The following is a 24,255-nucleotide window of genomic DNA, read 5'->3' on the forward strand; positions in this document are numbered from 1 at the left end:
TTGGGGAGACTCTGGCGGTGACGGACGGAGATTTATAAGTGAATTTCCTGCCTGAGACTGGGAGTAGTTATATCGCCCTCACTGCAGCGTGCCCACTAGCCAGTACACAAGCAAGGTAGCCCTTCTGGCGACTACTTATCTTTGGTGTAGTTCCCTGACTCAACTGAGGGTAAGGCTGGTTTCACATTTGCGTTTTTCAGCGCTGGAAAAAAACGCATATGTGCGCATGCGTTTTTTCCCCTATATTTAACATGGGTGCGCATACCTGCGCGCTTGTAAGCGCATGTATGCGATTTTCATGCGCTGCGTTTTTTTGGGGTGTGCGTTTGTATTTTCCAGACGCAGCATGTTGCATTTTTTGGCCCTGCAAAAAAGCGCATGCGCACATATGCGCACGTTTTGCGCTAAAAATGGCCATTATAGCCTATGGATGCGCATATGTGCGCACTGGCATGCTCATGTATGCGTTTTTTTGCATATGCGTTTTTTTTTTTTAACCATGGAATTTAGGGGTTTGGGTTAGAGTTAGGGTTAGTTAAGGGGGTTTAGGGTTAGGGTTAGGGTCAGGGTCAGGGTTAGGGTTGGGGTTTGGGTCAGGGTTAGGGTTAAGTATGGTTTGGTTAAGGGTTAGGGTCAGGGTTAGGGTCAGGATTAGGGTTAAGTATGGTTTGGTTAAGGGTTAGGGTCAGGGTTAGGGTTAGGGTCAGGGTTAGGGTTAGGGTCAGGGTTAGGGTTAAGTATGGTTTTGTTAAGGGTTAGGGTCAGGGTTAGGGTCAGGATTAGGGTTAAGTATGGTTTGGTTAAGGGTTAGGGTCAGGGTTAGGGTTAGGGTTAGGGTCAGGGTTAGGGTTAGGGTTAGGGTCAGGGTTAGGGTTAAGTATGGTTTTGTTAAGTGTTAGGGTCAGGGTTAGGGTCAGGATTAGGGTTAAGTATGGTTTGGTTAAGGGTTAGGGTCAGGGTTAGGGTCAGGGTTAGGGTTAGGGTTAGGGTTAAGTATGGTTTTGTTAAGGGTTAGGGTCAGGGTTAGGGTTAGGGTTAGGGTCAGGGTTAGGGTTAGGGTTAGGGTTAGGGTCAGGGTTAGGGTTAGGGTCAGGGTTAGGGTTAGGGTTAGTTAGGGTTTAGGGTTTGGGTTAGGGTTAAGTATGATTTGGTTAAGGGTTAGGGTCAGGGTTAGGGTTAGGGTTAGGGTTAGGGTTAGGGTCAGGGTTAGGGTTAGGGTTAGGGTTAGTTAGGGTTTAGGGTTTGGGTTAGGGTTAAGTATGATTTGGTTAAGGGTTAGGGTCAGGGTTAGGGTCAGGGTTAGGGTTAGGGTTAGGGTCAGGGTTAGGGTTAGTAAAGTCATGGTTTGGGTTAGTGTGAGGGGCCACCTATTGTTGGAAAAAAACGCAAACGCGGTAAAAACGCACTAAAAACGCATACAAACGCATAAAAACGCTGCGTTTTTTTCATGCATGCTCATAAAAATGCTTGAAAAAAACGCAGCAGTTGTATGCTTTTGTATGCGTTTTTTCAATGCGTTTTTTTGCGGGAAAAACGCGCTGCAAAAAAAAGCAAGTGTGAAACTAGCCTAAGGGGGCGTCAGAGCGCTGCAAGTCCCAAACCGGAACTGGAAAGTGGGATATAATAAGTCCCCCGATGAACTGGGGGCAACCAAACACCCCCAGTTCATGACACTGGCCAATTATTGTGTTGGCAGAAATGGATGGTGTGAACACACAATAAATGAGAATTGGGGCTATCCAGTTGGTAAGAGTTGAAGCTGTGGAGGTAGATAGACTTATTTTTGGATTGCATCATTGATGAGAATCAGTAGTGTTGTGACAACCTGGCTAAGCCAATGCACAGTATCGCAACTGAAATGACAGCAGGTCCATTGTAACACTGCCAGGGCCCCTTGAGGAAGATGTTGGCATCAGTGGCATAACTAGAGTCCGATAGACCCCAGTGCAAGATTTGGAATCTCCGCCCCATCCTGGTATATATATATGCCCCTGTTAATTTCTGTTTTTCTATTGTATCAAATACTTATTTTGTGCAATAAAATGCAAATTATGTAAAAATCATAGAATGATGTTATATATGTCCCTTATTCTGGGCCCCATCCTGGTATTTATATCCCCCATCCTGGTATGTATGATCCCTATCCTGGTATACCCCATTGGGGTCTGTATGTGGGGGAGACAGGGCAAAAGCTTAGAACAAGGATGAATGCTCATCGTCACACAATAAGAGAAAAAAGAATGGATCTACCTGTGGCAAAACATTTCTGTATCCCTGATCACAGCAACGTGGATATGAAATTACTGGTATTGAAAGGTAACTTCAATTCTCAGAGAGAGAGACGAGTTTGGGAGTACAAATTTATGACGAACTTTGACACTCTCAGTGCTGGAATGAATGTGTCGCATGGATTTATGTCTTTTTACATCAATTAAGGAATTTCCTTTTAAAACCGTGTGGGGGCATCACAACACAGAACTAGACCCCAATCAGAGGACAATAAAACATCCGGACTCCTTATCTATGAACTGGTCCAATGTTTATATTTATGTTTCTCCCTCTCCCACATTGATAGTTCTGCTTCACGTCACTTGTCTTATCTATTGCATTTTTTCTAGGCTGTATTGTGCATAAATATGTGACTTCAGATTATTATTATTATTATTATTATTTATTGTTATAGCGCCATTTATTCCATGGCGCTTTACATGTGAGGAGGGGTATACATAAAAACAAGTACAATAATCTTAAACAATACAAGTCATAACTGGTACAGGAGGAGAGAGGACCCTGCCCGCGAGGGCTCACAATCTTCAAGGGATGGGTGATAATACAGTAGGCGAGGGTAGAGCTGGTCGTGCAGCGGTTTGGTCGATCGGTGGTTACTGCAGGTTATAGGCTTGTCGGAAGAGGTGGGTCTTCAGGCTCTTTTTGAAGGTTTCGATGGTAGGTGAGAGTCTGATATGTTGTGGTAGAGAGTTCCAGAGTAGGGGTGATGCGCGAGAGAAATCTTGTATGCGATTGTGGGAAGAGGAGATAAGAGGGGAGTAGAGAAGGAGATCTTGTGAGGATCGGAGGTTGCGTGCAGGAAAGTACCGGGAGACGAGGTCACAGATGTATGGAGGAGACAAGTTGTGGATGGCTTTGTATGTCATGGTTAGGGTTTTGTAATGGAGTCTCTGGGCAATTGGGAGCCAGTGAAGGGATTGACAGAGGGGAGAAGCTGGGGAATAGCGGGGGGACAGGTGGATTAGTCGGGCAGCAGAGTTTAGAATAGATTGGAGGGGTGCGAGAGTGTTTGAGGGGAGGCCGCAGAGCATGAGGTTGCAGTAGTCAAGGCGAGAGATGATGAGGGCATGGACTAGGGTTTTTGCAGATTCTTGGGTGAGGAATGAACGGATGCGTGAAATATTTTTGAGTTGAAGTCGGCAGGAAGTGGAAAGGGTTTGGATATGTGGTTTGAAGGAGAGATCAGCGTCAAGGATTACTCCGAGGCAGCGAGCTTGTGGGACTGGGGAGAGTGGGCAGTCATTTACTGTAATTGATAGGTTCGTAGGGGGGGTCACGTGAGATGGGGGAAAGATGATGAATTCTGTTTTGTCCATGTTGAGTTTCAGATATCTAGTGGAGAAGAAGGATGAAATAGTGGACAGACATTGAGGGATTCTGGTTAGTAGGGAGGTGATATCTGGTCCAGAGATGTAGATCTGTGTGTCATCAGCATAAAGATGATACTGAAAGCCATGAGATTCTATGAGCTGTCCCAGGCCAAAGGTGTAAATAGAGAACAGCAGGGGCCCTAGGACTGAACCTTGTGGGACTCCGACAGATAGGGGGCGAGGTGAGGAGGTGGTGTGTGAGTGGGAGACGCTGAATGTCCGGTCTGTTAGGTATGATGAGATCCAGGAGAGGGCCAAGTCTGTGATGCCGAGGGATGAGAGGGTCTGTAATAATAGGGAATGGTCCACTGTGTCAAAGGCAGCCGACAGGTCCAGGAGGAGGAGGACAGTCTAGCCTGATGAAGAGACCTGAGTAGTCTCGAAAGCTTGCAATTTGTTACCATCTTTTCAGTTAGCCATTAAAAGGTATCAACTACTGAGGACTCTCAATCCTGAATATTTTTCTATCCTGGTATATATATCCCCCATCCTGGTATGTATGTTCCTCATCATGTTATATATCCCGTTTCCTGGGCCCCATCCTGGTGTATATATCCCCCATCCTGGTATGTATGATCCCTATCCTGGTATATATATCCCTTATCCTGGGCCCCATCCTGGTATATATATATCCCCCATCCTGGTATGTGTCCCCCTTTCTGCCACTGTTCTTTAATGCATAGAAAACAATAAACCATTATACTCACCTTCCTTCCACCCCCACCCCAGTGCTTCATCCCCTTCTGAAGCTGGCAGCTTACTTTCACATGCACGTCGACATCAGTTGCTGGCCCCTCATTGGCTGGCAGTGTGTATTGCTGCGCACGGACCTGACGGGTCTCTGCACAGCAATACACTAATACACTTAGGCTGAATGTGCTCCTGAGGATGCACATCCAATGGAAGTTTGTGTGGGCCTCAGCGGGCCACTCACCCTCATGGGCCGCTGTCTTTACTGCTGTCGTTACACCCCTGTTTGGCATATAGTCCTAGCCACTCTGTTAAGGCTATAGTAAATGTATGAGATCTATTGAAGATCAGTCTGACTTGGACATGGGGCAACCCAAAAAATTGTACATAACTGGTTTACATCTACTGGTCTGGTTTTCCAGTTAGACCATTTTGATCACCGAAGCTTGCAGTCCGTCAAAATGACATAATCAGGAATCACTGTAATATTCCAGCCCGGTTACAAGGGATTTTGGTGTAGTTTACAGCAAGGCAACATTATATCTAATAAAATACCTTGTCATCTGCAGCTGATAACATTTCCTCATAAATTATTTCTGTAGAAGATGAAATCAAATAAATCTATAAAATATTGAAAATGTAGCAAACGCACTGCAGGGAAACATCACGTTCTGCATTTTTCTCATCGAAAGTTCATTTCACGAGGAAGATCAGCAGAAAAGATCGAAGATATTCATTGTTGGAGCGGAGAATAATCACAAAAGGAATTTTACAGGGGGAAAAAACACTGATTATCACTGTGTTAAATCCCAGGGATTGAGGTTAATTGAATATTAATAGATCAAGTTGGTAGTGAAAGAAGGAAAACAGAATGCGGCTCCTGGAATCGATGTAAGTAAATGAAATGCTTGCTACTAATTTTTCAGCAGGAGCCAACAGGGATCTATTGATTGCTTAGCCAGTTCTGTGCTCAGTCATTAACAACTAAGGGGCTATTTTAAAAAAAAAAAATTGTAGAATTAAAACTTGCGCTAATGATTTCATTTATTCTTCACCACTAATTCTAAGTGCACTTAGGCAAAAGTGGAAAAAGCTCTTGGCTTTTACTGTAACATTCTCTCCGGCTCACATTCACTAACCCGAGGCCAAAAAGTGTCGTCTAAGCCTCAGGCCTGCTCCTTCCCTACACATAGGGTGACAGTAAACGTATACTGTGCAATATCCTTTTTTTCTTGCAATGGTCCCTATGCTGACTACCACGCCATCAATCTAGACTGTTGTCACCTCAGGGTGATATACATTCATCAATGGCTGCAGATGTACAGTTGTGGCCAAAAGTATTGACACCCCTGCAATTCTGTCAGATAATACTCAGTTTCTTCCTGAAAATGATTGCAAACACAAATTCTTTGGTATTATTATCTTCATTTAATTTTTCTTAAATGAAAAAAACACAAAAGAGAATGAAGCAAAAAGCAAAACATTGATCATTTCACACAAAACTCCAAAAATGGGCCAGACAAAAGTATTGGCACCCTCAGCCTAATACTTGGTTGCACGACCTTTAGCCAAAATAACTGCGACCAACCGCTTCCGGTAACCATCAATGAGTTTCTTACAATACTCTGCTGGAATTTTAGACCATTCTTCTTTAGCAAACTGCTCCAGGTCCCTGATATTAGAAGGGTGCCTTCTCCAAACTGCCATTTTTAGATCTCTCCACAGGTGTTCTATGGGATTCAGGTCTGGACTCATTGCTGGCCACCTTAGAAGTCTCCAGTGCTTTCTCTCAAACCATTTTCTAGTGCTTTTTGAAGTGTGTTTTGGGTCATTGTCCTGCTGGGAGACCCAGCTTTCTCACACTGGGCCCTACATTATGCTGCAAAATTTGTTGGTAGTCTTCAGACTTCATAATGCCATGCACACGGTCAAGCAGTCCAGTGCCAGAGGCAGCAAAGCAACCCCAAAACATCAGGGAACCTCCGCCATGTTTGACTGTAGGGACCTTGTTTTTTTCTTTGAATGCCTCTTTTTTTCTCCTGTAAATTCTATGTTGATGCCTTTGCCCAAAAAGCTCTACTTTTGTCTCGTCTGACCAGAGAACATTCTTCCAAAATGTTATAGGCTTTTTCAGGTAAGTTTTGGCAAACTCCATCCTGGCTTTTTTATGTCTCGGGGTAAGTGGGGTCTTCCTGGGTCTCCTACCATACAGTCCCTTTTCATTCAGACACCGATGGATAGTACAGGTTGACACTGTTGTACCCTCGGACTGCAGGGCAGCTTGAACTTGTTTGGATGTTAGTCGAGGTTCTTTATCCAACATCCGCACAATCTTGTGTTGAAATCTCCTGTCAATTTTTCTTTTCCGTCCACATCTAGGGAGGTTATCCACAGTGCCATGGGCTTTAAACTTCTTGATGACACTGCGCACGGTAGACACAGGAACATTCAGGTCTTTGGAGATGGACTTGTAGCCTTGAGATTGCTCATGCTTCCTCACAATTTGGTTTCTCAAGTCCTCCGACATTTCTTTGGTCTTCTTTCTTTTCTCCATGCTCAATGTGGTACACACAGGGACACAGGACAGAGGTTGAGTCAACTTTAATCCATGTCAACTGGCTGCAAGTGTGATTTAGTTATTGCCAACTCCTGTTAGGTGCCACAGGTAAGTTACAGGTGCAGTTAATTACACAAATTAGAGAAGCATCACATGATTTTTCGAACAGTGCCAATATCTTAAAAACATCTCCAGAATCCGACCTTTTCTCACCTTTGAAACTGCTAAGACTCTTACTGTCGCTCTTATTCATTCTCGCCTGGACTACTGCAACTCTCTTCTGATCGGTCTCCCTCTTACCAAACTTTCTCCTCTCCAATCCATCTTGAATGCGGCAGCCAGGGTCATATTTCTGTCCAGCCGCTTCACCGATGCCTCCATCTTGTGCCAGTCATTACACTGGCTACCTATTCGCTACAGGGTCCAGTATAAACTCATCTCTCTCACCCACAAAGCTCTCCACTGTTCTGCACCGCCTTATATCTCCTCTCTCATCTCTGTCTATCGCCCTACACGTGCCCTCCGTTCTACAAATGACCTAAGACTAACGTCCCCCGTAATCCGAACCTCGCACCTCCGCCTCCAAGACTTCTCTCGTGCTGCTCCAGCTCTCTGGAATGCACTTCCCCAGGCGATCAGACTGATACCTAGCCCTGACCTATTCAAGAGCGCTTTGAAAACCCATCTCTTCAAACAAGCCTACTACATCAACTACCCAGCAAGCTAACTTTGCCCTGTTCCCTCCTTCCAAATATTATTCTGAATCTGCACCCTACTATTCATCTGTCTCCACACCCTTCATGCACATGATAACTGCACTTGATACTTGTCTATTGCACTTAAACACACGGGCTGATGACCGGATCATGCAGCTTTATATGAAAATCCCTATTATAATTGGCAGACCTGAATTAACAAGCATTTCTCACCTACTGTGTCCCCCCATTTCCTTGTAGATTGTAAGCTTGCGAGCAGGGACCTCACTCCTAATGTCACTGTTTGAATTGTCTTAACTTGTATTGAATTTATTGTCTGTACATGTCCCCGCTTAATTGTAAAGTGCTGCGGAATATGTTGGCGCTATATTAATAAAAATTATTATTATTATTATTATTACTTTTGTCCACCCTCTTTTTTATGTTTGGTGTGGAATTATATCCAATTTGGCTTTAGGACAATTCTTTTTGTGTTTTTTCATTTAAGACAAATTAAATGAAGATAATAATACCAAAGAATTTGTGTTTGCAATCATTTTCAGGAAGAAACTGAGTATTATCTGACAGAATTGCAGGGGTGTCAATACTTTTGGCCACAGCTGTAGCTCTACATAAGCTTTTACCTTATTTCCCATAGGCCTCCTTTGCAAAAGGGATGGCTGGCCTAGGAAACCCATTTTCATTGATCACTAAGAGATGAAGATCTCAATAGAGATGAGAATACTTGCAAAAAGTGTGTCTTGCTCTGGATGACTTGTGCCCATTGATTTGAATATGTCCTGTGTATGGCTTAAAGGATTTGTACGGTGAAAACAAGTTATCACCTATGTGCAGGACAGGTGACATTATTAATAGGTGAGACCAGCACTGATCAGTAGAACGGGGCATTGTTATTCCTGTTACCATGGAGCACCAGCATGCATGCTCACCAGCCACTCCATTCAGTCCATATGAGGATGACGAGCGTTGCACTCAACTTTTTCCACCAGCCCCATAGAGCGTGAATAGAGCGGGTATCGGCCATTCAACCTGCCACTCCATTTTCTAACAGGGATAAAAGTTCCTCAATTCTTCCAATTGGTGTAGGTCCCAGTGGTCGGACCCCTGCCAATCAGTCACCAGTGGATGAGCTCATCCGAGTGGGATCCGACAAAACATTAGATCGCCCTCAGACCAATGTTATTCTATGGCGCCGTGCATTTGTCAGCAGAAAAAAAATCGCAGGATGACTGTGTTTGATCTGATATTTGGATCGCACTTGGCCATGCAAGTCATTGAGACTGTGGAAAACATTGGGCCACACTCGGATAACATCCGAGTGCAGTGCAATTTCCACAGACTGACAAAATGAAGAAGATGGAGACATTTTTTTTCCATCTTCTTCATATACAAGAAAATTGGATCACACTCTGATTACAGTTTGATCAGAGTGTGATTAGCGTAATCGGCCTGATTATCTCGGATGAGAAAATACAGTGGTGTGACCTTAGCTGATAGGTGATAACTTGTTTTCACTGGACAACCCCTTTAATTTCATTGTAGTGCTGCAAGTAAATGTTGGTAGATATAGGACCTTATTCATTATTGCATATGTGCCTATTTTTGTGTCGTTTTTCATATTATGAGGCTGTTTTTTGTTTTGCAGCAAATTCAATTTTTATGTTTCGCCTATTTTTAAGTCTATTTTCTTTTTGGTTGCCTGTTCTTTCCTCTGTTCGCCATTGCTCTTGTGGGCATGGTTTTTGAAATTCAGATGTTTGTGGCCAATTCGCTATTTTTTTATGCAAATGTACTCCAGATCCCCCATGGAGTGAATTTTTTTCTACCACAGAAATTTCTATGTAAGGCTGGAGTCACACTAACCTGCGCAAAATACGGTCCGTAGTCTACTTGCGTAATACGGATGAATGACCCCTAAATAGTGCTCCGTAGGTCATCTGTAAGCAGGGTGAGGTCGCGTATTTTGCGCATGTCTGCATCCGTATGTAATCCGTGTGGCATCCGTATGGACTCCGTATGGCGTGATTTTCTCGCAGCCTTGCAAAATGGACATTTAACGGTTTTGAGGCCTGCAAACAATTTAAATCGTTAGCCTGCACCCTATTTAGACACTCAGAAACAGGTGGCTGCCTCCATTCTGTCCATTTGTGAGCTTGCTTTCACGAGGTGTGTTGGTGTTCTTTGTGCAGCATGGCAGAGGGTCTGAGATTCAATACAACTGAGCAGGTTCTCTTTACCTGGCTTTTGTCACGGCGCTTTGGGCAACCATACCCAGTGATAGTGGATCCGCGGAGGAGGAGACGCATGTGGGTCCATCCACTTTTGAGGCAACGACTCACAAGAGGTCATTTTCACCGCCTCTATTCTTCTCTGCTGGAGCATCCGGAGAAATTTTACCAGTACTGTCGCATGAGCATTTCCACATTTGATCGACTATTGGAGACAGTGCGCCCTGGGATAACCTTTCAGGACACAAGCATGCGCAAATCTATATCTGCAGAGGAGCGACTTCTACTCACATTACGGTAAGGACTACACAACCACATTCTCTATGTTCATAATGTGTGTGCTAAAGTATGTTTTTTTGCCTTCTTGGACAAAGTTGAATGCCCTCATCTTACTCCAAATATGTTTCACCTGACACAGCAGAATGTTACATCTAATATGTCCTGCATATCACTTAGTCATTGTGCCACCAAATATGTGTGTGTTCTTCTCTCTCATTTCCTAACAAGTTTGGTCGGCATGTAACTGATTTTTTTTACTTTACACATTCCAAACTGTACTATTTCTGTTGTTCTACAGCTTCCTGTCCACTGGCCTGTCTTATGCCGCCCTCCACCATGAGTTTCTCATAGGAAAATCAACCATTTCAGGCATAGTGAGGTCTACATGTACAGAAATCTGGACAAGACTCCATCAAGTGGTCATGCCCGAGCCCAAGATGGAAGACTGGTTAAGGATATCAAGGGACTTTGAGGAGGACTGCCAGTTTCAAAATTGTATTGGGGCCCTGGATGGCAAACATATCAGGGTGCGTAAGCCGCCGAACTCTGGCTCCCAATTCTTCAATTATAAACAATACTTTTCTGTTGTATTGTTGGCTCTGGCAGACCCTCAATACAAGTTTATAATTGTTGACATTGGGGCCTATGGAAGGACAGGAGACTCTAGAGTCTTCAATACTTCCATAATGGCTCGGTGGCTACGCACCAACCAGTTGGATCTACCACCACCACGCCAGCTACCAGGCTCCCCCGAACAATCAGTCCCTTATGTCCTTGTGGCAGATGAGGCCTTTCAGTTATCGCGCAATGCCATGAGGCCATATCCCCGGCGCAACCTTGACCACAGGCGCAGAATTTTTAACTTGCGCCTATCACGTGCTAGGCGACTGGTGGAGTGTTCCTTTGGGATTCTTTGTGCCAAATGGCGAGTACTCTAGTCTGCCATTCAGTTGAGTGAGCAAAATGTGAATGAAGTTGTGAAAGCCTGTGTTGTTCTGCATAACTTCACCAGGATACATGATTGTTCCTCCTCTGATGGTGTTGTGCGTAGGCCGGACAATGTGCGCAGGGTGAGACCACCTATGAACCCTCAACGTAGACCGCTCTCTGGCCTCAAAGTGCGTGATATTTTCACTAATTACTTTATGTCACCTGAGGGGGCAACTTCTTGGCAAGAGCATGCTGTGTCTATGTTATAATTTGTTGCTTTAAGTGTGTCAAAATATATATTACTCAAGCCTTTATGATTCTATGAGTGTTTCATTGCATTGGTTGGTGTCTGTTAGTATGTTGTGAGGGATTGTGAAAAATCACACAGAGAGTAGACAAATTTTTAGTTTTGCCTTTTTTTTTTTTTTTTTTTCTTCGCTTAAAGGCAAACATAGTTTTGCCATAAGACAAATTTGGCAATGGCCAAAATGACCCTTTGTGCTTTCTTTAACTTGTTGTAAAATGAACATTACATAACAAAACAGCCACAAACATTAGGCAAAAACAACATTGTTGCATCACTAGATTAACCTAGGTTTGCCAACAAAATGTGAGCTCCATCACCAAAATAAAGGCAACAAGATAACACTCACATTTTCTCATAACGTTAGCCAAACATAGAAAGATTCCACCATGACAGGCAAGGCTACCTCACGGCTTTCAGACAGATATTACCTGTCTGTAGAACAGACAATATTTAAGCATGCTATACTGGAAAGGATGAAAATACAAAACTCACTTGTTAAGACATAGAGAGAGCGGGTTATTCTGAATGCTTGTCGCCTTGAAATTTTGTACTAGAGATTGCTAACAAAAAAGGTGACTACTTAACTAAGGCCAGCACGCCTTTCCTAGGTGTTAGCAAGTGAGTAGTGTATTTTCATCCTTTCATTTTACAGTATAGCGCATTTAAATATTCTCTTTTCTACACACATGTAATATCTGTCTGAAAGGCGTGAGGTAGCGTTGCCTGTCATGATGGATTGTTTCATATGTTTGGAAAACATTGTTTAAAAATGTGAATGTTAAATTATGTTCTACATGTTGGTGAAGGAGAACACCTGTTTTTTCATTTAGATTAGGAGCACCAGTTACATCTGACTGGACATCTCCAACCATCAGAATCATAAATCCTCCTATGTTGGGGAAGGGGAACGTGGAAGAACAGCCTGTGGGTGCTGCTGGACATTGTGGCCAACATCGCCCTGTGTAGGGCCATACTGTTGCCCATGATGCTGGAATTGTCCAGCCTCCTGGGACTGTTGGGGATACTGGCCAGAGTAATGATGATGGTGAGGGGCTTCTTGTTGGCTCTGGTAGGCCCGTGGCTCATACCCACCAAAATAGCCAGATCGTCCCCAACCAGGTTGGGACCAGCCTCCAACACTGGGTGGGTACAAGTGGCCATATTGGTGGGGTTGGCTTGAGGAAGACATTTGGGGCTGCGGTATAGACGGTTGGGTAGGGGGAGGAAGGGGTTGAGGTGTTGGCCCACGTATTAGGGGCTATTCAGACCCTGCTTGAGCAAGCATCTGTGTAGATGGTCTCATGCGCATTAAATTTCGCGGTGAGAGCTGCCACCTCTCCAGAAATTCAAAAACCTCATATGGGGTATTGGGGGGGGGTGCTTGCATCAAGCAGGATCTGAATACATCCCCTAATACGGAGCCTGACCTCACGGGTAAGGGCACGGAGATAAAGGGTGAGGCTACGTGCATAGGCCTCCTCACCATCATCTGTAGTTACTCTGGACAAATAATTTAGCACCCCTGTGTCCACATTGGTCCTGCTCTCTTGAAGAGTGACCTGGCGCCTTCTTCTTGTTCACCGTGATGCTAGAGCAGCCTGTGGGGAGGACCTGATCTGGGCAGTTGGGCTGCTGCTCAAGTTGCCCGGCTCTTCCAGGATGGGTGAGGTGGCAGCAGCAGACTGTCCTGGTGGTGTGGTGTGTATGGCAGCCATTGTGTGGTCTTGTGATGCCTCATCTTCAGCCATCCTTCTTGTAGGGGGAGAAGATGGGCCAGCCACCTCATCCCCTACAGGATCTATAATGGGCTCTGCCTCTGAGGCCGTTCCTCGATCCGTAAGGTTGGATTGAGTTCTGTTATGAAATAGAACAGAGGCAAAAATACATCAATATTTTTGTCCCTGTAAAGTATTTGTGTAAGGCTACTTTCACACATCAGGTTTTCGGCGTCAGGCGCGATCCGGCATCGTGCCGGAACGCCGGATCCGGCAAATGTTTCGTAAAACCGGATGTGACGGATCCGGTTTTCTGGCGGATCCGTCTTTTTCTGGACAGACAAAACCGGATCCGTCTCATCCGGTTCATCCGTTTTTCTATCCGTTTTTCGACGGATTACGCCGGATCCGGTTTTTAAAATTGACCCTTGTGGCCTTCCGAACGGGATTGGCTACTGGAAAACTATATATAGCATGTTCCTACAGCCCTTCTTTGACAGGTTGTAGAGGAGAAAGTGCAGGTTGGAGAGAAGAGCAAGTTACTGGCGAAGATGGATGTTGTCATTGGAAATATTTTGAAGAATTTGGCGGATTTTACAGCGGAGGCAAATCGTTTGAGGGTGATTGTTCTGGAGAAGGAGAGAGCGAGACAGCAGCGCATCAGGCATCGTAGACGACGTTTGTGGATCCACCCCATCACAGCCAAGAGAATGACGCGTGGGGTCTATTCTACACTATGCATGGACCTTCGACGAAACCCGGATAAATTTTTTGGATATGTTAGGATGAAAATGGAGAATTTTGATTACTTGGTGGAGTGCATTGCACACCTCATAAGAAAAGCGGACACCTATTGCCGCTTCTCTGTTTCACCCGCAGAGCGTCTGATGGTGACTTTAAGGTAAGCCACATTTATTGGATATGATCGCATCAGAGCACACTTTCACTGCAATCTTGTTGGTGGTAATTTGTATCTCCAAGTGTTATAGGTCAGTTTTGGTATGTAATGCTGTGATTTAAAACTAATTTATTGTTTTTTAATTCCCCACAGATTTCTTGCAACTGGAGAATCCCTTTCGTCACTGCATTTCCAGTACAGACTCGGGATTTCCACCATATCTGGAATTGTGAAGTACACATGCCGTGCACTGTGGGACTCCTTAGCTGAAGAGTTTTTACCAGAGCCCACAACAGAGAGGTGGATTGAAATTGCTGACAAGTTTCAACAGATATGTCAGTTTCCAAACTGCTTGGGCGCTGTGGACGGGAAACATATCCGCATTGTAAAGCCAGCTGGATCGGGATCGGAATATTTCAATTACAAGAAATATTTTTCAATTGTCCTCATGGCCATCGCTGACGCGGAATACAAATTTATTGCGGTTGATATTGGGGCCTATGGCCGCTCCAATGACTCTCAAGTTTTCAAACTGTCTGCCATGGGGCGTAAACTGTATGGAAACACCTTCCAGTTCCCACCACCTAGACCGCTGCCGCAAACATCTGGTCCACCTATGCCATTTGTCTGTGTAGGGGATGAAGCCTTCCAGCTGTCAGAACACCTTTTGAAACCGTACTCTAGCAGAGGATTGACAAGACCAAAACGCATTTTTAATTACCGCCTCACAAGAGCAAGAAGAATGGTTGAATGTACCTTTGGTATTCTGACAGCCAAATGGCGGGTCCTATTGACTGCGATCAACCTCAAGACAGAAACTGTGGACGAGGTGATCAAAGCGTGCGTGGTACTCCACAATTTTGTTATCTGCAAGGAACCCATTTCCATTGAGGACACCTCTGAAGAAACCACCTTGCAAGATTACCATGACATTACCACTAGAAGTTCTGTGACGGTTTCAGTAATGAGGGACAATTTTGCACTATACTTTATGTCACCTCAAGGCAGAGTACCCTGGCAGGATGACAGAGTGTGAAAGATTTGTGCCCTAACCAAACTTGTGTACCTTCTGTACCAACAGTATATACCTTTGCCAACCAAAGTTGGCTATCTTGTCATGGTCTCTATTTTTAGCTTTAGGCCACAGGTGTGTACCTGGTTGTGTTTTATGCAACGTATTTCACCTTTTAACAAAAGTTGTGTACATTGTTAGGAAATCACCAACAATAAACACAACTTTTTAGGTGAAATACTTTGCTTCAAACACAACCAGGAACACAACTGTGGCAAAAAGCTAAAATTTACCCACAGTTATATACCTAGTTTTGAATACCATTTCACCTTTTAAATACCCTGTATTTAACCTTTTTCGCCGCAGAAAGAAATGACAGACAACCAGTGTAAAATAATTTAACTTTTATTGAAAAATGTTTTTTTTAGTAAACTTTTTTAAAATTTTAATAAACTTGTTTAATAAAACTTTGAAACTATAAAACTGAAACCATAAAACTGGTCATTTTTATTTAAATACACACATTATAAATCTGTGTAGTGTGTGGTGGAAATACTGCTGTAGGGGCTGCGGGACACTTCGACACTGGGAGTGTGGAGAGAGGACTGGGATCGTGGTGGGGAAGGAACAGTTAGAGGTGAAGGTGTGGAAAAAACTACAGAATGGGTGGACATGTGGGAAGCAGAAGAGGTGGTGGGTGGTGGAGTGGAGGGTTGGGCAGGGACTGTAGGAGCAGATGATGTTGATGGCAAGTTGTATGGGGAAGGAGTTTGGTACGGGGCAGGTTGCTGGAAGTGGGGAGATGTCTGGTACGGGGCAGGTTGCTGGAAGTGGGGAGATGTCTGGTACGGGGCAGGTTGCTGGAAGTGGGGAGATGTCTGGTACGGGGCAGGTTGCTGGAAGTGGGGAGATGTCTGGTACTGGGGAGGTTGCTGGTACTGGGGAGTTTGCAGGTACTGTGGAGGTTGCTGGTACTGGGGAGGTTGCTGGTGCTGGGGAGGTTGCTGGTGCTGGGGAGGTGGATGGTGCTGGGGAGGTGGATGGTGCTGGGGAGGTGGATGGTGCTGGGGAGGTGGATGGTATGTAATAGGAGGGGGAGGATGGAAAGTGGCTGGAGGTGGATGGTATGTAATAGGAGGGGGAGGATGGAAAGTGGCTGGAGGGGGTGTAGATGTAATAGGAGGGGGAGGATGGAAAGTGGCTGGAGGGGGTGTAGATGTAATAGGAGGGGGAGGATGGAAAGTGGCTGGAGGGGGTGCAGGTGGAGGAACTACTGTGGTGGGAGGAGGAGGAGGTTGGGAGGTAACTTGCTGGAGAGCAGCGTGGCATGAATGCATTACATGCATCTGCTGGGCAGGAGAGAGCGTTTCCATGCGCTCCACAACAGACCTGAAAAAGGTGTGGTTTGGCGAAGATCTTGCTTCTGAATGCATGGTTTGCAGAAGTGTCTTCACCTCCAGAATGCTGGAGTTGATCTGCTGATAGCCTGCGGAGATTTGCTCTGACAAGACTTTTAGACAGTTCTGGAAAGATGCATTCAGATGCAAGAACTCTGGCGCATAAGTCTTTTCGTGACCCCTCTGCCGCTGCCGCCCAGTACCCGCAGGTGTACTAGAGGTGGCAGGGGCAGAAGGGTGGGGTAAAGGGAAAGCGATCTCCTCACCAGCAGCTTCATGTAATGTAGGCTGCCACGATGCTCCTGTGCTGGTGGATGGGACAGATGGGTCGAATGTGTGGGAAGGCTGGGAAGGTGCAGATGTACCGGGGCGGTCGAAGTGTCCCTCGGTGCCGGTCTCCTCAGGGATCGCCTCAGAAGGGTCCAATCGTGCCGGCTCCCGAGTGCTGCTCACCGTGCTGTGGAATAAAGAGAAAAAAAAACAATTAAAATACTGACATGGTATGGCCCTGGCTGAAAATTTTTTTTACATATAACATTTTTTTTCACATGTGGTGTGTAATATTTACCTTCTGGTGACCATTGTTTCCCGGAGGAACGACAGGGCTTCTGCGTACTTGTACTTGCTCCTGCGTCCTCCAGATCCACTCGGGGCCCGCATCTCTTTATTGAACTCCTTCTTGAAACGATCTCTCACAGACCGCCACCGCTTCACAATTCTGTTCCCTGAAACGAGAAAGGAGTGGTTAGTATACAACATCAGTGTTTCACAAACTCCAGTCCTCATGGTCCCCAGGGGTCATGTTTTCAGGATTTCCATAGTAAATAGAAATCCTGAACACATGATCCGTGGGGACCACGAGGACTGGAGTTCGGGAAACACTGGTTTACATCAAGCAACCGGTACTGTATATACTTACGCTCTTTAATCTGGGCCCGAGCTTCGAGGTCCTCCCAGCGGCCCACAAGGAGCGAACAGATTTCCTCCCAGAGTCGTCGGGTAACGATCAGGTCAGCGTGGCGGCGGTCAGCCATATTCCGGAGCGGCTCCCTTTCTCTGACGAGATCGATGAGGCGGTCCACATCAATCCCTCCATCCTCACCGTCAGAGTCGGGAGCACGCTGTGAAGGCTGTTAAAGAAAAAGACAAAAATAACATAATTAGCCTCCACAAAAGAAATGAAATAAAAAGTGCAAAAAAACAAAGCAAAAATATTTATACTTACACGCTGGTGACCGCCGCGTTGCTGTCGCCGACGACCCTGGGAGGCACTGCGAGGACCTCTTGGCCAAGCACCAGATTGGGAAGACTAGAGAAGAAAACAAAAAATGTTATGTCTTTGGATGTAGGCATTTGTTTGCTGTGTGTGGTCTGCAGAACATTGTTTTCTATGTGTTGTGTGTAGTGTGATGTTGTGTTTCTGCGTTTGATGCAAAAAACTTACCAATTGTGAGCCCACTCCAGGTGTCTGTCCACCCCTTCCTTCTTCTTCTGGGAGCTCCTCTTCATCTTGTGATTCCTGTTTTGAAATAAAAGGCAATGAATAGACATATATTACAGAGAAGATGGATTTTGGAAATAAAAACTTACCGTCAAACGCTGACGATGCGAGGGAGGGCTCCCAGAAGATGATGTGCTGTCTTCCTGGTGGCCACACTCCATGCCTGTGGGTGGTGTTCCAGCTGCTGCCATTGCTGCTGCTGCTGCTGCTGCTGCATCTATTGGGCGGCTGTTGAATAAAGAGAAACAAAGGGCCAATGAATATCTTGATATTCAATAGCCCTAGTTTGGAGGAATGGGTTATTTGATAATTACCGTCTCTCATCTGCTGCTGGCCTCCCCTCCTCAGCATGTTCTATTTGCTGCTCCATTTGGGGTGGTGGTGGTGCGGATGGTGCTGCAGTGGTCTCCTGCCTTCTCCTGCTTCGCTTGGTTGCTTTCTTGGGTGGCATGTTGGGTGTGGCTGTGGGTCCCACTGTCTTGCTTTTATATATGTCTTGTGGGCAGAGCTACTGAGCATGCTCAGACCAAAAAACCGGATCCGGCGCATTGCGGCGCTCATAGGCTTTCATTGTGTGAAAAAGCCGGACGTGCCGGATCCGGCGTGTCCGGCTTTTTCGCCGGAGACAAAAAACGTTACAGTCACCGTTTTTTCCAGACGCCGGATCGCGACACATTGCCGGATCCGGCGAAAACCGGATGAAACGCATGGCCAGCCGGCGCGATCCGGCGCAAATGCAAGTCAATGGGGGGGAAACCGGATCCGGCATTGCATTTCGCCGGATCCGGTTTCTGTCAAAAGCGCCGGATCGCGCCTGACGGCGAAAACCTGATGTGTGAAAGAGGCCTAATGTATTTGTGTAATGTGGTGTGAGGTATGTACTTACGGTCTCAGATCCAGAATTGGGGCGAGGAAGTTCAGCCGGTCATAGTATATATATTTTCTTTTGACATGCCCAGCATCCCCACTCCTGGACCGCTGCTGGCGTTCCCGGCGGAACTGGTCCCGGATGCTTCGCCAGCGTTTCATCACATCTTCCACTGCAATGTGACAGGAAAGATTGTCAAAATCATATATTTGAGAGGTCACATTTTCTAACAGTAGTCTAGGCATGGGGCCTTCTGGGGTGTGCGTTCTACCCATGGTGGCATATGTAATTGGGCCGATACACAGGGTCTCATTAGCTACACTTAAAAATTTTTTATTGGCTAGGAGGATGAGGAGCTTGTGGCCTAACCCCTAATTATGGCTGTGTGAAGCCACATGTCACATCTAAATGTAACGGCCTCATGAGGCTAATAAAATTACATACCCAGGAAGGGGGGTGCTGATTGTAGTATCATTTTTAAGCGCGCGCTAAGGTTAATGATGTTTTTATGGTTGCACTTACGAATTTTATGCTGCTCATCACGTGGTCTGTCACCAAAGTCATGGTACATCTGGCGATAGATGCGCCTCCATGACACCTCCTTTCTTGTTCGGTTAGCATAATTTGCATCGCTTGGGTCCCATATTTCGGGACGCTCCTGCACCAGCACAATGAGCATCTCAACATTAATATATGTGGACGCCATGCTGCTGCTGTACTCCGTGGAGGCGTACTTCCTGGATGTCTGGAGCGCTTTTTGAGCTCATTTGCATGTCTAGGCTTCCTGATGATGGATTGGCCCATTTCCTGTCACCAGCCAAAAGACCTGCGTATTGCTCGCAGGTCACACGTGTGTTCCGTGTGTAATCTGTATTTTTTGCGCACCCATTGACTTGCATTGGCGTACTACGGGCGTAGTACGCTGACAATCGCAGCATGCTGCGATTGGCACGGAGTGTAGGATACGGATGAGAAATATACGCCTGGTGCGAGTGACCCCATTGAAAATCATTTGTCCGTGTCTAATGCGTGCTTTTTGCGCCTCTCACGCGCCCGTATTCCTCGCCAGTGTGACTCTGGCCTAACTGTTAGGCCAGGATCACGCATGTGAGAAACTCGGACGAGTCTCGCATGTTAATACCCGGCACTGCTGCCGGCACTTGGGAGCGGGGAGGGTGTGGCTCCATGTATTGCTATGCGGCCGCACTCTCCGCTCCTGAGTTCCGGTGGCAGTGCTGGGTAATAACATGCGAGACTCGTCCGAGTTTGTGAGATCATGGCCTTAGTGTTGCGCGCAACATTTTAACAGGACATGCAACTTTTCTCTCCAAAAAGGTCAAAATGAAAATTAAAGAGCAATTTTTATTTTGGGCAAAATTCATGAATCCCGATGGGTCATTTTGGAGAATTTGACGCAAAAGTAAAATGGCAATGAATCCAACAGTACAAAAAAAAAGAAGAGTGACTTTAAGAAAAAAAAATTGCCCCAGAGTTTAGACAATCAGCGTGCACTGCATGTGACCAAGCATTACAGCACCGTGATGTACCCACAGTGGTAACCCGGCATCTCATTACATGACATTATTAATGTGAACTATTGGAGATATCCTTTCCATCTTACCCTTCAAGAAGTGTGCCCCATGCTGTGCTCTTGTAAACTCCCTGATGGGGAAGAAGTATATTGTGTAATGCAACTATATTGTGTAATGCATCTATAATTGTGGCGCAGATTGTTCTATAATTGTGGCGCAGATTGTTCTATAATTGTGGCGCAAATTGTTCTATAATTGTGGCGCAGATTGTTCTATAATTGTGGCGCAGATTGTTCTATAATTGTGGCACAGATTGTTCTATAATTGTGGCGCAGATTGTTCTATAATTGTGGCGCAGATTGTTCTATAATTGTGGCGCAAATTGTTCTATAATTGTGACGCAGATTGTTCTATAATTGTGGCGCAGATTGTTCTATAATTGTGGAGCAGATTGTTCTATAATTGTGGAGCAGATTGTTCTATAATTGTGGCGCAGATTGTTCTATAATTGTGGCGCAGATTGTTCTATAATTGTGGCGCAGATTGTTCTATAATTGTGGAGCAGATTGTTCTATAATTGTGGCGCAGATTTTCTATAATTGTGGCGCAGATTGTTCTATAATTGTGGCGCAGATTGTTCTATAATTGTGGCGCGGATTGTTCTATAATTGTGGCGCAGATAATTCGGTAATTGCTAGCAGATGTAGAAGTAAAAGATATTTGTGGTTGTTTGTGATAGAAGAAAATTTACAAGATCAGTGGGTAAATCTATATTTATACAGAATACTGTGAGCACTCTTGGCAGGATGCCTCCTAGTTTCCATTACATAATTGGTTTGTCTCACGTGTGAGGTTACTGAAGGTCAACAGATGGAAGAAAGATGGAAGGACAGTCTCTTCTCCAAGGGTCATGATGAGGAGGAACGCTTATCAGTGTAACTTTTTGCTGCCTAACCATTCTTTATCTTGGGTGGGAAGAGTGAAAGCTAATCTTCCTGTAATTCCATACCATGTGTGGGACATAGGTCCTTTACTTAAGCCAAGCAGTATATCCATTGACCTTGTGGTCAAGTCAGTGATGCTGTGATGGGAGGAAGGGGAGCTGAAAGTTAAAGATACAATGACATTTATGCCAGGTTCAGACTAGCGTATGACAAATCTTCTGATTTTCACACGGAAAAAAATAAACAATTTTCATCCGTATTCCATCCTTGTGCCTGTATTTTATTTCCATGTGACATCCGTTTTTACACATCAACATTTAAAAAGCATGTGTAAGATCAAATACAGTTTCCTGTGATAAGAATGGCTATCTATCCATAAAAAGCGGACACAATTCAGTTTTTAATGTATAGAATAATTATATGATTTGTGTGTTAGTAGTATTTGAGATCAGAATGGAGGCATTTACTTTGTCTTTGTGTGGCACTGCTACCCAGGCTCTTTTTATTTTTGGTGGTAGCACCACTATCTCGCATTGTTATTTAGACAATTACATGGGAGTAAACTGTATGAAAGTACTCCCTATATGGATCGTCCAACACAAGACGGGCACTGCCCGTGGACATAGTACGGAACCATAGGGCCTTAAAGATTTTCCACAACTGTTACAAAACAGATCCCTACACTCTTCCTGCCAAAAAGTTTTCAATATATTTTCAATTCTAAAGCGCTGCTGATTCCCTTATTTCCTGGCAGTCACATGAGCCTTCTGATCCTCCATTTTCAGACTTCTTGTGACTTTTTTGATGTCCTGTACATTCTAAGTCGAGTGAATCTGAGGATTAGTTGTCCTTCACTGGCGCATGCGCAGTCACAGCATTGAGTTTAGAGGAGAAGTGGTCGAGCTAATAGACTTGTACTAAAAGGAGTTGGGCCAACAAAAATAGGCTTGGCTGGATGGAGCCAAAACTGGCCGAGAAGCTAATGCAAGGCATGCTGGATAATGTAGTCAACGAGAGATGGAAAATGCCACATGTATCCAAATGGGTGTTTGGAGCTGACGCCTCACCACAGGGATTTCTCAGCAGAAATAGAGAAAATTTAAAAAGTGTTTTTTGGGCACCATTCTGGAAATCTTTTCACAAACCTGAACACCTTTTTAGAAAATTGGTAACCCAACTAAAGGGTTATTCCCATCTGTGGGAATAACAGCTTCTAGGCCCTGGCCACCAGTGGTGGAGTTAGGGCTCATACTCACTTGCGAGAGACTCGCACGATTCTCGTGCGAGTCTCTCGCATGAAAATCTGGCACTGCCGCCGGCACTTGGACCGGAGCGTGCAGCTGCATAGAAATACATTTATCCCCAAGCTCCGGTCCGAGTGCCGACGACAGTGCTAGGTTTTCGTGCGAGAGACTCGCACGAGAATTGTGCGAGTCTCTCGCAAGTGAGTATGAGCCTTTACAAAAACAGTCAAGTGCGGCTGTGCTGTGCTGCTTGCATATCTTCCAAAGAAATGAACAGGAGTTATGGAAATAGCGTTACTGTCAGCTACATGGTTGGCCAAAATCTGTTATTACGAGATACACAACGCTCTTTCTGTAACTCCAATTGTTTTTTCATTAAGCTGACCTGGTGAACTGGATTCTGCAAGCCCAAAGTCACACATGGGCAACGAGCATCGGTGCAGTAGGCAGGCCAGGTAAGCGGGAAACATGTAGAAGAGGTACTGGAGACAGTAGATGTTTAGAAGAATGGAAAGCAGGTAGCAGAGGTCCTGAAGACCATAGGCAGACAGGAGCATGAGAACAGGTATCAGAGGTTCTGGAAACCGCAGGCGGAAAGGAGACTGAGAACAGATAACAGAAGTCCTGGAGATAAGGACCAGGAAGCAAAGGTCCTGGAAGCTGCAGGTGGACAGGAAACCAGTAACAGGTGGCAGAGGACCTGAAAACCACTGGTGGACTGGAGTCTGGGAACAGGTAGTAGAAGTCCAAGATGCTGAAGGCACACGGGACTTCAGAATTCTTAAAAGTCTTTTTACCAAGACACAGGTATGCGTCTTAGTAGGCCTTATATAGGCCCAGGCAGCTGATCACATGGGATCATGCCGGGCCATCTGCAGACCCCAACATGGAGCACAAGGGAATTCAGCGGGCTGGGGTGAAGGGAGCAAAGCCTGGATTAAGTGCATAACAGTCCATCTGGTGACCAGTACAAAGAAGAAGGTATTCTTATTTCAGCCATGAAAGGCAAAGAAGGGAATGCCCCTTTATTTTTATCAATGTACTAAAATCCATTCCACTTATTCTCCCAAATAATCATCTTTATATGGAGAGCTCTTTCCTATGTGAATGAGTGCTGTAAACCTGCCCGGAACATAATATTACTGTTTATACAAGAGGATGATTATTTCGCAGTGAGCGCTATGTCACAACCGTATTTAAGGTCTTCAACAGCCTCGGGGTATTATTAACAAAAAGAACATCTCTGCAATATTAAATATTAACAGAACTGTAATATCTTCCTCAAAAGCGAGATGGAAAGCCTCGTGGCTGCAGAAGACACTGCCTCGGTATCACAATGAGAGCTTTTCAACATAATCATGTTTTTGCATTTAGTGAAATGATACAGCGTGTCCCAGTGGGACGCACATGAGTCTCATCCTCCCCCAAAGGCTTTCATGACATTGATATTGAATCAACTTAAGCTAAGTGTGTGGCTTTTTTTCTTCTCCACATGGTTTTCGTGCTTGTCTAGATTTGTTAGCACCACAGCTGTGATCAGAATTGACAGTAAAAGGGCATGAAGAGTTAATATCCCCTAACGTAGGATTCGTGCCCCTTTAGGCTTTATGTACACTGCCATATTTCCTGCAAGTATTGTACCTCACTATGCCTCTAATTTCATGGTGGTTGAGACTTTGGTTTTTTTCTTTAGTTCAGAGTCCAACTAAAAGAAGAACAATGGCAACTAATGAGAATTTTTTTTTCCAAAACTTTTGCTAAATGAGTGGGTTCAAATG

General features: G+C 45.1%; 1 protein-coding gene across 1 annotated transcript in view; it reads left to right on the plus strand.

The window, feature by feature from the left end:
• ARMH4 (armadillo like helical domain containing 4) overlaps nt 1-24,255 on the plus strand; it is a 197,275-nt gene that overhangs the window by 144,100 nt on the left and 28,920 nt on the right. The window lies entirely within an intron of this gene.

This window comes from Dendrobates tinctorius, unplaced genomic scaffold (genome assembly GCF_039654945.1).
Source record: "Dendrobates tinctorius isolate UK_male_01 unplaced genomic scaffold, ASM3965494v1 ptg000010l, whole genome shotgun sequence".
NCBI classification, from domain to species: domain Eukaryota; kingdom Metazoa; phylum Chordata; class Amphibia; order Anura; family Dendrobatidae; genus Dendrobates; species Dendrobates tinctorius.